The sequence below is a fragment of the Dipodomys spectabilis genome, unplaced genomic scaffold, assembly GCF_019054845.1.
Source record: "Dipodomys spectabilis isolate Male_0828 unplaced genomic scaffold, ASM1905484v1 ptg000053l, whole genome shotgun sequence".
NCBI classification, from domain to species: Eukaryota; Metazoa; Chordata; class Mammalia; order Rodentia; family Heteromyidae; genus Dipodomys; species Dipodomys spectabilis.
In genome coordinates, this window is record NW_024870730.1 from 15273470 (window position 1) to 15287667 (window position 14198).

The window sequence follows — 14198 nt, forward strand, 5'->3', positions numbered from 1 at the left end:
ATCTCAAATAAACCTTTTATCTTTTTAATTATTTTAAGCATGTTATTACACTGATAGAAAGTTGATTAACAGCTTTTATAGCAGTCTATAAAAATTTTCCTAAATGCCTTTTGCTTGTCAATGACTAAAGTCTTGGTAGCACTGATAACTGAGTCATCTCCCCTAAGCACTTGATACCTTCTTCCTATACAGGAAAGACAGGAGTACTACAGAGAGAGAGAGAGACAGTTATAGATGGCCCATAAATACACTTGGAAAATATGCCTTTTAAGAATAAAAGGAGAAATGTAAGATTCACTAAAAATATTCTAACACCAAAGTGGTTTATCTTAATTCATGTTTAGACTCATGAAGAGCCCACCTCATGTATTCTCCCTGTCCATCTTTCTATCATTTCCCTATTGTGCGTATGAATGTAGGGAGGGAAAATTGCCCAGTGTAAAGAACTGCTGCCAACAGAAAGACAAGACAATTTGTGACACAGTTGCACACTTCAACCAAAGAGCTATCAGGATAAGCAGCAGCCAGGCAGACAAGGAATCTCACCATGGTGTCAGAACACCTGGCAATGGCCCTAAGTGGGTTTGAGGACATGTCTTACCAGCTGAAGATCACCTTGACATTACCCTGAGCTCTACTATCAACCTCAGACAGCTTGGTCCTGACAGCATTGATTGGTCTTTTCTTAGAGTGAATTCTTCTTCTCCCATTTGAAATAACGCAAGTCTTCCTAAAAGCCTTTTATCAGTTTAACAAGGCAGGTATGTTATTTCTAAAGTTTTGTAAGCCATCTCTTTGAAATGTTAACATTGGTGGAGGTAGTAGTCTGTTTCTGTGGAAAGGCAGATTCCTAACTTGAGCCGGTACCTTGTTTTATGAAAGATCTTCCTGTCATAAAAATTTAAGAACATAGAACATAAGAATGTTTACTCTTCATTGGAGTAAACCCAATTACCAATGAAGGACCAATATTCTTTCTCTCATTCTTAGAAAACCTTCCACTTGTCAGGTTCTGGCCAACATGTATAATCCCAATTACTTGGGAGACTAAGGTCAGGAGGATCATAGTTTGAGGCCAGCCCAGACAGATAAAGTTTACAAGATCTCTTCCTTGACCAATAGCTGGACTGAGTAGATCACACCTGTCATCCCAGCAACAGTGGGAAGTGAAAAATAAAAGGATTATGGGTCAAGTATACACCTGGGCAGGATGGGAGACCTTATCTCAAAAGTAATCAGTGCAAAAAGTAATCAGGCTGGAGGTGTGGCTCAGCAATAGAGTGCTTGCCTAGCAAATAGGAAACCCTGAGTTCAAACTCCAGTACTTCCAAAAAAGAAAAGAGTCCCACTCCTTGTTTCAGTGGAATTGGCTTCAGACTGAATTCTATTCTCTCTTCTATTGAAATCACCTTGAATAAAATTTAAGTTTACTTAAGTAATGTTAGCTTGGACCATAGAGGGACAGAATTTTTAAAAATCTCAACAAAATAAGAGCTTTTTCCCCTGTAAGAATATTGTGGTAGTCTAAAAAAACTATTAAAAGTTTATTACATCAAATTAACTTAAGTGTATTGGAATAAAAGTTTTCATTTTTGTTTGATTTTGTTTTATTGTGGTAACCTGTATGAGAAACTGGTGGAGACTGAGCAGATTTATAAGAAAAAAGTCAACATTTCTGACCCTTAAGTTTCTTTTTACCATTTAGTATTTCTACCCTAACCAATTCTCATTATTGTCCTTTTTACATTTGTTTTTCTGATTATTGGAAGTTTTTGTAATGTGAGAACCATATTCTTTGAAACCTTCTTGTGCCCTCCCCTAGTACACTGCTGAACATGAAATAGACACTCAAATATTTGATGAGTCCATCCAAGTTGAAACTTGAGCCTATTTCCATTCATCTAGCAATGTAGTATATGCTGAGTCAGACAATTTTTAGATACTTACAAATTAATTGAGAAGCAAGGACACACACACACAACAACAGATAAATTATAAAATCAAGGCAACAATTGGTTGAAGAATTCAGAAAACAAAGTATTAGAAGTTAAGAGAATCAAGTAGGACATGAAAGAGAGACATGGAACTTGGACAGGATTTTTTTAAATTATGTTTTAAAGCTACTCATTTATTTGTACTGATGTACAAGTAGCTGATGCATCAACCCTTTTAAGCAACCCATGAACCCAATACTTTTGTTCAAAAATTCTCAGGACTTCTGCCATTATTTCAGCCCTCTTCCCTTGAAATGGATCTTGTTGTATGAGCAGCATGTGCAAGCAAGCAGCCTTACATGGTCCCATGTGATATGGTTTCCTGATATTTCTTTGACTCTGTGACTATACTTTTGCTCATGGCCTTTATTTCCAGAAGTTTTCCCCCTTCTCCCCTCTCTCCTGCAACATCCACATACTTGGCCTCTTACTTTATCTGAATGACCTTTGCCAATGATACTTAAAATAGCATCTCTACCCTCCTGTGTCCCCTTAGCCTGATTTCTAGTTTCTGTAATACTTATCACTAACTGATTCATATTTAAAGACATCTTTGTCATGATACTAGCATTTCAATTCAGGGTCTTGTCCTTCTGAGGTAGGTGAGCTACCACTTGAGCCATGCTCCCAGCAATTTATGTCCTATAGTATTTTTTTTTTCCATTTACCATCTGCTTCCCCAGCTGAATGCAATATCTCCCCTATTAGCATTCCACGGAGGTTAGTACTAAAGCACTTAGCAGAGAGATTTTTAGTGGATGAATAAAAGACCACATGTCACACTTCTTGCTCAAAAACATTCTGCTCTTTCTCATGAGAGAGTATAAATGAGATCTAGTGGCTTACAAGCTAAATTCTAGTGATGGCAATGTGTTCTCTGATGCGCACATTTTAAAAGCTTCAATCAGTTGTCAACATTTATCAATCAAGAGATTTCACATAAAATCAAGATTTCTGACTTCTTTAAAATCTTGGAAGATTTCTTCCTACTGGATCCATTAACCTCACATAGCAACCATGGGAATTTAGTAACAACCTCTTTCCACACAGAGCAGAGCTCCCTGACTCTCTCCTGCCCACCTTCTGATAGACAGACCCCAGATGAGTTGACTTCTACTACTTCTTTCCTAATTGAGTATAGGTAAGGAGATAACACATACTTTATATGTTAATTGCAAGTATGTGCTTGCAGCACAGTAAAGAACAATTGCTTCTTGTTCCACCTCCAGTAACCATTCCACTTACCCTCAATTCAGAGACCTGAGGTGGGCTGCATAAGAATTAGCAACCTGCCCAGCAACAGATCTGGAGATGTATCTCATCTTGTTCACCCATCATTTTGAGACTGATATTTTAGGTGAGCTCTTTTCATTTCCTCGCTTTCTTCACATGGGGTGAGAAAACTCATCCTTAGGATTTATACAAAAGTCAAATAAATTGTTAGAGGAAGAATTTGATTTGAAAGTGATAATTCCTTCCAAATGAAGAAATGTTTCAGCAGAAGTCATCACCTTTTTGAGAAATTAAAGAAAAAGACAACCAGAATGACAAATGAAATCTTTTCACTGGTATTCATAAATGAATAAATAAATCTAACCCACAGAGCAACAAGATGCTTCACTCTTTCTAGCAGTGTGGTAAATAACATCTGTAATTGAAATAGGAGTACTTCTTGCCAGTTAAGGAAATATGCCGAAAGTGAAGTCATGCATGTAGCTTATCATTACCACAAAATTAAGGGATAGTTACAAGGGAGGAAGAGAGAGAGAGAGACAGAGAGACAGAGACAGAGACAGAGACAGAGACAGAGAGAGACAGAGAGAGGAGATGTGTGTTTGAGCCTCTTTTCAAACAGATCTTGGACATCTTGGAATTTGGGGTGAGATTTAGGACTGTGTGACAATTACCAGTAAAACAGGCAACGATAACAGCAATCAGTAGGATAGGGGTAAACATCTTCCCTACCTGAGTTCTAGCCTGAGACCTAAAAATATGAGTTTTCAACATTTGTACTATCTCAAAATAGTGCTGGGAATAAAGCAGGTTTGCTATCTTCAATCTTCATAGAAGAGACAGATCAAGGCAGGGAAACTAGAGAAAGGCTAAAATCTTTGGGTTGGCATTTCAGCTCAGGCAGGGATGCGTTAGCCATCACTACTCATACGTCACTTTGCCTGATGATATAGCTTGTTTGGGCTTATGAGTCAGCCAGCCCACAGCTCTCCAATGCCTCTCCTTGTCCACACAGTGCTCAGAGCTTCAGACCTCCTCAGAGCCTAGTTTCAGATTTTTGTCCCTTACACTCACACCATTAGAAGAACAGATTTGTTACTTTATGTTTCCTCTGTCTTCTCTCAGTTGGTTCAGAACCCAAGTGAGAAGTGCTATTAATTAGACTTCCAAACCCCCAAAAAGAAAAGTTAAATCTCCACTTTCTTCCTTTTCCAATACTGAAAGTTTTCTCCTTTCCTGAGACTATATCCAGTATTTTATCCCTTGAGAACTCTAACAGATGTAATAGCAGCCAAGTTCTCATCCATTCGGCCCATGGCAAAACCATGCTAAGAGCATCCACAGATGGGTTGCAAGGGTCCATGAATCTCTTTGCAGAAGCAAATGTAATTTGTTTTAGAGTGTGGGACAAAAGCTTTTCACTCAATTCCAAAGAATTCTGGCATACAAAAAATGTTCTAAAGGAACAGAGCTGGTGTCAAGAAGGACTGTCTGGAGGGTATGTTGTCTTAGGTGGGTGTAGAAGAATGTTCCAGACTTTTTTTAAAAAAATTATGTTTAAATAGTTGCACAAAGGGGTTTCAATACAACATATCTGTTTACCATTACAATACATGTAGTTCAGTGTCACCCCTCTTACCATTTACCTCCACATGTTCAGGATATGAGGTGGGAGATGGACTGTGAAGGGCAGAGGCAATCTGTGAATAGAGAACCCAGGTGAGCAGAGCAGGAGCAGGATTAATTAATTAATTAATCCATATTAATTGGGAGGAATCATGTGTGAATAGGTGGTAGGAGAACATGTGGTACAAGCAGATGAGCTGGTCCTACAGGATGTAGGATCTTCATTTTAGCCATGTGAAATCATTTACACTTTACCATTTTCTCAGAGGATGCTTTAAAGAAGTACATGCAGTGACATGATCAAATCTGAACCTTAGAAACGTCTCTGGGTGCAAAGCAGAAAAAGGATTCAAAGAGAAACACCTTTGTACAACTACTTAAGGATGATTCAAAGAAAAAGGAAAAGAGAATGAATTCAAGTCCAACAAAACTGAAGGCAGCAAGGCCAATGTGTCTCCAAATAGCATTGCAAATGGCCGGGGGAACAAAGGATGAGTATGAACTTCTCTTCCTCTCTATCTCTGGTAATAATTTATCTTCCAAAGATGATAATAAAAATGTCTTGAGAAGAGCCATAGTTACCATGCTAAGCCTGACCAAGGAGTTTACATACATTATTGTCAATTCTTAACACATCCAAGCAAAGCAGTATTAGCCCCAGTTAATTGATGAGGAAATTAAAGTGGGAGAATTTTTAGTCTAGTCAGGTCACATCTCTCCAAATGAGTGATAAAGCCATAATTTAAATATATCATACATGAGATACACTGAAAACATTATAGGAAGGAATCAGAGAAACTCTAGGGCTCCTTGGCACAGGCCAAAATGTTCTTAATAAAGACCCAAAAACACAACAAATCAAAGAAAGGTTGGACATGAAACTGCATAGCTTCTGCATGGCAAAGGACATAGCTAGTAAAAGCAATAGAAAGCCCACGGATTGGGAGAAGATCTTCACTAGCCATACAACAGACAAAGGCTTCATATCTAAAATACACTTAGAACTCAAAAAATTAAATCCCCCCAAAACAAATCCTCAAAGAAACAGCTGCCTAACAAATAAGTGGGCTAAAGACTTATAGAGAAACTTCTCTGAAGAGGTAATAAGAATGGCCAATAGACACATGAAGAAATGATCAACTTCTCTGGTCATAAATGAAATGCAAAAACACTGAGATACCACCTCACCCCAGCTATAATGGCTATAATCAAGAAATCTAATAACAACAGATGCTGGAGGGGATGTGGCTAAAAGGGAATTCTACTGCACTGTTGGTGGGAGTGTAAATTTGTTCAACCACTTTGGAAAGCAGTTTGGAGGTTCCTCAAAAGACTCCACATAGAACTGCCCTATAACCCAGCAATCCTACTTCTGGGCATTTACCCAAATGACTACAAGCAAGGCCATACTAAAGCTACCCACACAACTATGTTTATTGCAGCATTATTCACCATAGCTAAGAGATGGAACCAACCCAGATGCCCATTAGTAGGTGAATGGATCAAGAAAATTCCATACGATGGAATTCTATGTTTCCATCAGAAAGAATGACACTGCTCTATTTGTAAGGAAATGGAAGGACTTGGAAAAAATCATATTAAGTGAAGTATAGGTACTATGGTTTCCTTTATTTACAATAAAATAGTATATATTTAGGATAATCTTAGCAGATCAGCAGAATAGCTCAATAGCTATATATGTCAGACCATATAAGATGATGCCAAGCGAAATGAACTCTGAAGACATGGACACAAGAGGTTTTTCTTCGTTGTTGTTGTTTTTAATGTACTATGTGATTTCTTGGGGGTTTTTGTATGTTCCTCCCCCTATAGTATATCATCTGTTGTCACTGTATTTGATTTCAGTACCCTGGTATTGTATATAGGCCTATCTGAATTAGGGAGGGGAATGGTGAGACAAAGGACAAGGGGGAAACCAATGCAACACCGATACTCACAAGACATATGTTGGAAATGAACTGCACAACTGGGGGGGGGGATTGAAGGGGGGATGGAAGGAAAATGAGGGAAGGAGTAGCAAGTTTGACATGAAATATACTCACTACCTTACTTATGTAACTGTAACCCCTCTGTACATCACCTGAACAGTAAAAAAGGAAAGAAAATAGATCCTGCATGATTTCAAAGCCTGTACCCATTCTAGTCTCCCACACTGCTCCTCCATGACAATTCTTCAGAGTTGACTGCCTACCATTGGAATATAAAATGAACAAAGGCAGTTTTAGTCTGCTTTGGCCTCGTTAGTGCCTGGTGCACTGTAGGATCTCAATAATATGAGAGGAGTAATAAGCATTTTGTGTTCTACCCAATGAGCTGACTTCTACATGGAGAACATGGTAATGCTCAAGGAATTCCTGCTCCTGCATTCAATTATTTTTCCCAGCTATTGTTGTATTTCCTAAAGATATATACTTTACCATATTGCCCACACAATGATCCTCTAAATGCTCCTCTATAAGGCTGCAGACATTATGACATCCCATGAATCAGGCTATAATTATTATTTTTTATCCACATTTTACTTATGTACCTCTGGGTTCAATAATGTTTGTTGCTCTGTCAAAAGTCAGAAAGAATATTTTAGACCAATTTTACCCATAAACCCCAGCTGCTGTTTCTAATGCCCAAAAGCCAAGGAAGTCTCTCTGCCTCCTGCTTAAGAACATTCAGTCTGAAATGAGCCAATCGCCAAATGCTCAGAACAAAGGAATATACTTATGGCCTTTGAGCTGTCCTAGTTGGACATTATTTGGCAATGATTCCACTGGCACCAAATGACTTCTATGCCAACCAGCTGGTGGCTGGGGAAATGCTGCTTAAAAGAGAGAGAAGGTTAATCTCAGCTACTTACGAGGCAGAAATGGGAGGATTACAGTTCAAGGCCAGCCCAGACAAAAGTCTGTGAGACTCTGTCTCAAAACAAACAATGAATGATGATAGGCTCCTGTAATCCCAGCTCCAAAGGAGGTAGAGGTGAGAGGATAGTTGTTGGAAGATAATTTAGACAAAAGTTTGAGACACTCTCTGAGAAATAAGCTTCAAAAAGCAAAAGGACTGAGACAGTGGTTCAAGCCGTAGAGTGTTTGCCTCGTTGATATAAGATCTTGAGTTCAAACACCAGTACTGCTTTACAAAGTACACCCAAGGCTTCTCTGCAGAGGAAGGAATGCACAGTTCTGTCCTGAGTGTCTTGGGAAAGTTTTGCCTTTACTTATTTGACATTCATTTTAGAGTTCACCCCCATAGCATCTCCTTCCAGAGCCTTAAGAAAGCCAATAATGATTGCATTTCTAAGCCAAGCATATGTGCTTATCCTCAGGAGTGATAAATAGCAGTTTAGTTTGCATCCCTAAAGAGCAAATTGGAAGCACTACCTTAAAAGAGAGAGAGAGAGAGATTGTACCAGCTCTGTGCCTAACATTAATGTATGGTACAGCAATCGCACCTAGCTGGACAGGCCAAACCTGGAGGCAGAGCAATGCCTTGTGCGAGCCATATGGTCTGCATAAGCCCGTCACCTGACTATTCCAGGCCAAAGTCTTCTTCTAAACTCTATCTCTCTCTTTCTTTCTTTCTCTCCTTCTCTGTCTCTCTTTCTCTCTCTTCCTCTTCCTCTCTCTCCCTCCCTCCATGCTTTCCTCCTTTCTTCCTCCTCCTCTCTCCCTCTCTTATTACTGTCCAACTAATTATGCACTTTTTGACTATTCACTCCTTCAAATACACAAAGTGGGACTTTATGTTTTCAATAGCAAGTGTGTAATGATTTAGAATCATTTTAGAGATTTATTGTTCCCAACATCCTATCATGACGGGAACACGCTATCATGTTACACTACTCACAAAGCAGCATATGAGCATACAAGCATACTGACCTGCTGTGCTGGTTTTACCAAGCAGAGGAGTAGGTTGACCTTGCTTGTGTCCTTATCCTGTATTTGTGCAGAGAATCAGTCACACTGCTAATCTTGTATACAAATTACTTACTCTCTTTAAAATGATTATCATGAATTTTCAGATATATCATAACACCAATTAGGAGATTTTCAATGGCATATCATAGCCTATTGTCTTGTCAGATATGTCAGGTGTTTGCCAAAGTTAAGACTTGGATGCTTTGACTTATTTATAAACAAACTGATAAATAATTAATGAATACAATTATGTACAATTTATTAATAAATTTATAAGATTCTTAACAAATGCCTCCACCCGTTGACTGAGTTTCTTTTTTTTTGGGGGGGGGGGTCTGGTCGTGGGGCCTGAACTCTGGGCCTAGGCCCTGTCCCTCAGCTCTTCAGCTCAAGGCTAGCACTCTACCACTTGAGCCACAGCGCCACTTCTGGCTTTTTTCTTTTTGCTGATGTGGTGCTGAGGAATCGAACCCAGGGCCTCATGTATGCAAGGCAAGCGCTCTACCACTGATCCACCTTCCCAGGCCTTGACTGAGTTTTTGCAAGTTTCCAACTGCTAGGGGAGTACCGGACTGCCTGGACCTGGATTGGGTGCTGATGGCAAAATCACACCCACTGGTGCCATGACAGATTTAACTGTGACTATTCCCAAAATAAAGAAGAAAGGCGATGGTACCCTGATTCCTGGAAATCTCCTCCCTTCTCTTTGTGAAAAGTCTTGATGATGGCAGCATAACACACTATCTTATGACTCACACCTAATAAAACTCCAGGCCCCAGACCTGCTCTAGGAGAAGGCACTATTGAATGTATATTATATGTACATGTGAAAGTAGCATAATGAAATCCACTAAGAACTGTTAAAATAGAGGATGGGAGTAAGTAAAGAGGAAGTTAAGAAAGAGTAGATGAGTGAATTTATTCAAATTACATTTATGTATGTAACTATTATAGTGAGATCCCTTGATATAATCAATACTAATAACTAATGCCAATAACTTTTTAAAGGAGACATTGTGTGAACTTCTCTACTTCATTTTTGGTTGTTGAATGTCCCACCTGCTCCTAAATTTGTGTGGTTATTTGTACACAGTACTGAGTTGGAAAGGAACTAAAAAACACTGGGAGCTAACTTTGAACTTGAATCTCAGGAGATAAAAGCCTGAGGTATAGTTCAGAACACCAGTGGATGTGAGCCCTAGGAAAACAGAGAGAGGTCCTGTGTCCAGTCTTCTCATGGAAAGCAGATATTCTAAGAAGCTAATCATTTCCTGCAGCTGATTAATAGATATTTGAGTCATTAAAGTCACCTCTCGACTAGGCTATAAAAAAAATACATAAAAGAGTAGGCACAAGAAGCAATGACCAAGAGTTCAGAAGCACAGATGACATGCCAGTTATAAAGGGTCCACAACCCAGACTGTAGCCCCTTCCACTTGTGATCCCTTCCCCACAACCATCCCACCTTAATAGGTTCCAAGAGCTGCAGCAGCTGCTCAATTGCTCTGCAGCAAACGGATCTTGTATTTCTAAAGGATTTTTGAGTATTCACCAGTTTTTTCAGAGATTGAGTATTTAACCTTGTTTGCCCAAGTGCATTGTTTCAAGGCATTTTCTGTTCCTATAAAGCGTCTTTTATTCAGTCCCAGATCCTTGGTTCTGAACTGAGATTTCCTCAGTTTGGTCCAATTCCTGCTCATTAGCCACTTTCTGAATGAAGGCTCCGCAAAGTCCTTGGGGTTTAATGGCATTCCCGCAACAAAGCCAGATTTTAGGTTCTCCAACCTGTCACTGCCCATATTGTTCTCCCCACAATATTCCATTTCTCTGCAATACTCCATCTCCACATTTCTAACCTTTCCCCAAACAAGTTTTCTCTTGAAAAGCTAAAGTTAAGACCCATGTCAAGTATCCATTAAAAAGACGTTTCCTACCTCAGCTCTGCTGAGCTAATGAAGGGTAATTGCTGACACCCGCAGACCAGTGCTTGAGCCATCAGGCTGATGTTTTCCCCATGTGACAACTTCCTTCTCTCAAAGGTTTCCCCAGGGAATCTATAGTGGCACTTGAAAAGCAAATAATTAAGAGCAATAAATAGCAAAGTCCCCCCTGAGAAATATAAATGATGCATAATAATAACTCTGCAAGCTGGCTGGAGGAAGGATGTTGTTATTACGTGGAAGAAGTTTTTTGAAATTTCTCAAATATGCTTTAAAATCTTTGATTAAAAAGACATTTATCCCTTCAAACCAATGGAATCACATTTGAGGATCTTTTTGAAGGCCCATTTATCAAATTTGGCATTGGTTTATTCACTCTTGCTTTTTTTGGTCAGATGTGAGACTTGAACTCTGGGCCTCAGCACTGTCCCTCAACTTTCAGCTCAAGGCAAGTGCTCTACCACTTGAGTCACAGCGCCACTTCTGGTTTTCTGGTGGTTTATTGGAGATAGGAGTCTCACGGACTTTCTTGCCCGGGCTGGCTTTGAACCACGATCCTCAGATCTCAGCCTTCTGAGTAGCTAGGATTACAGGCGTGAGACACCAACACCTGGCTCACTCTTGCTTTTTTTTTTGTAAAATTCGTTCTCATGATATTTTTATGTTGCTACTCTACCAAGGTTTGACATCCACATGGGTCATTCCTTAGGCTAAGGAGCCTGAGGCACACCTGAGATTTACCACCAATAGAGAAATGTGCAAGAATGAGGTAAATTGTAACTCTTCTGAACTATAATCCAATCCCTCCTCAAATGCCCTTTAAAAGAATATCTGTAGAGTATGTTTCATCATCTACAATTCTAGCAGCAAACCATTCTCTATCCCAGTACACTGTGCGACTGGAAGGAGAAGTTACAGGTTCTAGACAACAGAATTATAGATAATAGAATACTCCCGCTGCCCACATAAACTTAAATGAGTAAATTGTATCACTCCATCTCACTCCATGGCCTGCTTCCACCCATTGAGCTAAAAGTGCCACCAAATCACTTGGGAACTTACTGAGTCTCATCTTTGAAATCCTTGTTGATTGCTAGTCGTCTCCATGTAAAGGTTTTATCTTACCTTGTGTGATGGGATTTGGCATGCAGGCACTCTACAGCTCAGGGAAAGTAAAAGGGACAATGATCAAAAGGGACTCAGGGAATCCTCTCAGCTGTTCTTGGTATAGATTTTATATCAGAAACTTCTTTTCTTGATGGTGTCCTGGGAACTGACACCTTCAGGCAATCATGCTATTCTGTGTTCCAAAATGTTCTCCCTTCCTCTACAGAGGTCAAGCTTGCCTCTAACATTTTGACAGCTTGAGAAACAGAACAGAAAGCAGTTCTCACTATTCAGACACAGTGAAACAAGAAAAAAGAAAGAAGGACAGACTGTCAGGAAGCACATGCAAATTCTTTCTTCAGGATTTCTAATCAAAGAAGGCTATCCTTTTCCCTTGAGGAAGTAAGAGTAAGAAATTTGAGGGGCATGATCCCTCTTAATGGAAATTGGAAGTGGATAACAAGCACCTCTCCCCAAAGATGGCCATAAATAAATCTAACATGAATCTGAGCCATTCACTGATTTTTCTCTAGGTAACAAGGAAGCAAACCATTGGTTTCACAGATAATTTTGGTTTTTTCCCCCCGATAAGATGACAGAGAGAAGTGCACAGGAATTTAAATGGTTGCTGCGTAAGTTACTCAAATTATGGTCAATGAAACCTGGGCTAGATAATACTAAATGGTGAAAGATAAATACAGTAAGAAAAAGTAGAAATGTCAACTGTCAGAAGGTCCTGATGGAGCTGGAGTTGTTTCAAGTATATCCCCCAAACAAGCTGAAAGGTGTGGAGGTTTTTTTCTGAGTTGTGAGGGTGGAAGCAATATCCTGAGGGTGACAGTGGGCTGGCTAAGAAATGGAGTATGTCTATAATTCCCCACCCTGGGAGGCTGAAGTAAGATGATATCAGATTCAAAGCTATCACAGGCTATATTGTGAGAGACAAACAAGCAACCAACCAACCAAAAACAAATGAGCTGTTAAGTCATGAAGAGATCATAAGAATATATCAAGTAAGAGAAGCCAATTTGAAAAGTCTACATACTGCATAATCCAGCTAGAGAAGGATTTTAGAAAAAGCAAAACTATAAATAGCAAAAAGGTCAGTGGTTGGGGTTAGGGAAGAGGGAATAAAAAATAGGCCAAACAGAATATGCAGAGCAGTGAACATACTTTGTATGTGATCCTGTAATAGTAGCTACATGTCAGTTCATCCAAATTCACAAAATATGCAATACCAAGAATAAATACTAACGTAAACTGTAGACTGTGTATAATAACAATGTGTCAACTCAAGTGATAAGCAGAACAGTTCTAAGTAGGACAGGGTCATGGGATATATGAGAAGTCTCTGTACTTTCTGCTTTTGTTATGAAACAAAAACTACTCTGTAAGGTGTCTTTTTCTATTTTTCTTTTGGCAGGGGGCAATCTTAGAGCTTGAACTCAAGGCCTAAGCACTGTCCCTGAGGTTCTTTTGCTCAAGGCTAGCACCTCTACCACTTGAGCCACAGCTGAAGCTTTTTGTGGTTGATTGGAGTTAAGAGTCCTACAGACTTTCCTGTCCAACTTGGCTTTGAACTGTGATCCTCAGATCTCAGCCTCTTGAGTAGCTAGGATTACAGGTGTGAGCCACCAGCACTTGGATAAGGTCTCTTTTTAATTCACAAATTTTTTCATTCTTTTCTTACTAGGAGTAATACTGCAGATAAGATATCTAAGTAGTGGTGATTGGTGCCTCACAGCTAGACCATTACATGTCTGTAATTGGCTTAGTGACAATACTATCAAAAATCAAAATTTTATGTCATATTATAGAATGTTAAATTGTTAGGTTGACAGAAGTATCTTCTTGATTGGCAGCACTTTCCCACTGATTTTCCATATTTACCTTCGAATGAATTATCTGAGTGCTAAAGGAAAGATGGAGTGCTTCTTATCTGGGTATCACATTTTCTCAAGTGATATAGAATGGAAATATTCTTCAAATTAAGAAGCTTTGAGAAGTTAACCTTTTTATGGACCATGTGTAAGAAGTTGTATATGCTTCAGAGGATTCAGAAGATGCAATTTGAGATGTAGAAATAAAACTATTTCCCAAGCATCTATGCACACATACACACACACATATACACATATACACACACATACATACATACATAGACACATACATTTATCTGTAGTGTTCCATGAAAACATGTTATATGTTATATTCTTTCTTTAGTGAAGAGCATCATGACATTTCATTAAATATTTTCTACAGGCAACAAAACAATCCAGGAAGTAAGGGTTTGTTTTTTCTTTCAAATAAGAAAATAACAACATTGAAATAGGCACCAGTGACTCAAGCCTATACTCCTAGCTACT